Raw genomic sequence first — 2,435 nt, forward strand, 5'->3', positions numbered from 1 at the left:
GTCCAGAAAAGCAGAAGCGGCTGAGTTTTTAGCCAGGCTGGGCCGTGGCCGACCTGGCCGGGCCGCTCTGAGCAGGGCCCAGCCTGGCTCTGCTGGCCCATGCCGTGGGCCCCCAAGTTACCTGTCTATAAGCTGGAAGCAAAAGAGGTTTCCTGGGGTTTGTTCGTTCTTAAATGTGGATCACAGAGGCATGTCAAGCTTCTTAAGTGGCTTAAAAAAGTTGCCAATATTCAAACTAGCCAGTTGATTGGTTCTGTTGGGTCTAGAGGAAGCTGTAAGCACCTCTTTGCAAAAGAATCACTTCCGTGGCTGATGGAGCCCTCCTTAACTAAAAAGCCAAGCTATGCTAAACCATGACAGTGTAAATGGCAGGCAATAATTTGGCTGAGTTTATTTTTCCTGACCACTTAAATATTATCACCCGTCTTCTAGTGCCTTTAATTCAACTGATACTTCTTTTCTAAATAGTATCTTATCCCACAAATAGATGCAAGGACTTTAGAATTTTAGTTAGTTCTAGACAGTTGATCTGTTTTGGATTCAGAAACTAAAGCCTTGTGGAGAAGGACTTGGGGATTCTTGTGAATGAAAAGCTGAACATGAGCCAACAGTGTGCGCCCGCAGCCCAGAAGGCCAACCATATCCTGGGCTGCATCAAAAGAGGTGTGGCCAGCAGGTTGAGGGAGAGGATTCTTCCCCTCTACCCTTGTGAATCACAGAATCATAGAATGGTTTGAGTTGGAAAGCACATTAAAGATCATCTAGATCTAACCCCCCTGCCATGGGCAGGGTCCACTAGACCACGTTGCTCCAAGCTTGCCCCATCCAACCTGGCCTTGAATACTTCCAGGGATGGGACAGCCACAGCTTCTCTGGTCAACCTGTGCAAGTGCCTCATTGCCCTCACGGGGAAGAATTTCTTCCTAATAGCTAATCTAAACCTGTTGTCCTTCACCTTAAGGCCATTCTCCCCCTTATCCTATCACTCCATGCCCTTGTCAAAAGTCCCTCTCTAGCCTTCTTGTAAGCTCCCTTTAGGTACTGGAAGGTTGCTCTAAAGTCTCCCTGGAGCCTTCATTTTTCCAAGCTGAATAACCCCAAACTCTCTCAACTTGTCTTGATAGGAGAGGTGTTTCAGCCCTGTGAGCATCTTCGTGGTCTCCTGTGGACCTACTCCAGCAAGTCCACATCCTTCCTTATGTTGGGGGGCCCCAGAACTGGATGCAGTACTCCAGGTGAGGTCTCACAAGAGCATAGTAGAGGGGCAGAATCACCTCCCTCAACATGCTGGTCACACTTTTTCTTATCAAACCCAGGACAGGGTTGGCTTTCTGGGCTTCAAGCGCACATTGCCAGGTCATGTCACGCTTCTGATCCACCAGCATTCCGAAGTCCTGCTCCTTGGGGCTACTCTCAACCCATTCTCTGCCCAGCCTGTACTGCGCTTGGGATTGCCCCAACCAGGGTGTAGAACCTTGCACTTGGTCTTGTTGAACTTCATGAGGTTCGTACTGTCCCACCTCTCAAGCCTGTCCAGGTCCCTCTGGATGGCATCCCTTCCCTCCAGCATGTCAACTGCAGCACACAGCTCGGTGTCATTGGCAAACTTGCTGAGGGTGCCCTCAATCCCACTGTCCATGTTGCTGACAAAGATGTCAAACAGTGCTGGTCCCAATACTGACCCCTGAGGGACACAATTCGTCGCTGGTCTCCACTTGGGCATTGAGCTATGGACAGCAACTCTTTGAGCATTACCATCCATCCAATTCCTTATCCACTGAGTGGTCCATATGTTAAATCCATGTTTCTCCAGTTTAGAGACAAGGATATCATGTGGGACAGTGTCAAATGCTTTGCACATTTCCAGACATCAGTCACCTGTAGATACAAAAATGCTGCTTGCAAGGATTTTCTTGCTATTTTCTAAGTCCGTGAGAGACTATTCTCTCTCACAGAAGAGGTAGCAGAGTATGTAAACAACCAAACAACCTGAAACCTTGAAAAGTCTTGTTTATGGTATAGTAGAAAAATATTTTGACAGTGGATGTTTTAGGATTTTAGCCAATCACCCCAAGAGGTGGCTGATCCTTTGTCCAATTAGACTATGAAGAAAAAAGTCTATAAAAGAGTTTGTAAAATAATTAAATAAATCAATCTTGCTGCACAATTCCTGCCTGCTGGATCTTCTCTCCTCCTCCTCCCTATGGCTGCGGGACACGGTGATATACCGTAGGAACCAGGCCTGCAGTAATATTTGGTGCTGCCCGATGTGATCTGCACTCTCTGACGTGTCCTGCATGCTGCAAAGCCAAGCCGAATTCCTTTTCTGAAGACTCAGTTCGGGAATTATTAGATTGGGCTACCTTAAAAGGGATTTCCATGGACAGAGATACTGCCCTGGACTTTGCCTTATGGCAGGAACTCGGCTGTGCTGT

The 2,435-nt window shown here is 47.6% G+C and overlaps 1 pseudogene; it reads left to right on the forward strand.

The window, feature by feature from the left end:
* Nucleotides 1–99: 99 nt before the first annotated feature.
* LOC108444939 overlaps nucleotides 100–2,435 on the forward strand; it is a 10,469-nt pseudogene continuing 8,133 nt past the window's right edge.

Source organism: Corvus brachyrhynchos, unplaced genomic scaffold, assembly GCF_000691975.1.
Source record: "Corvus brachyrhynchos isolate BGI_N302 unplaced genomic scaffold, ASM69197v1 scaffold400, whole genome shotgun sequence".
Taxonomy (NCBI): Eukaryota; Metazoa; Chordata; class Aves; order Passeriformes; family Corvidae; genus Corvus; species Corvus brachyrhynchos.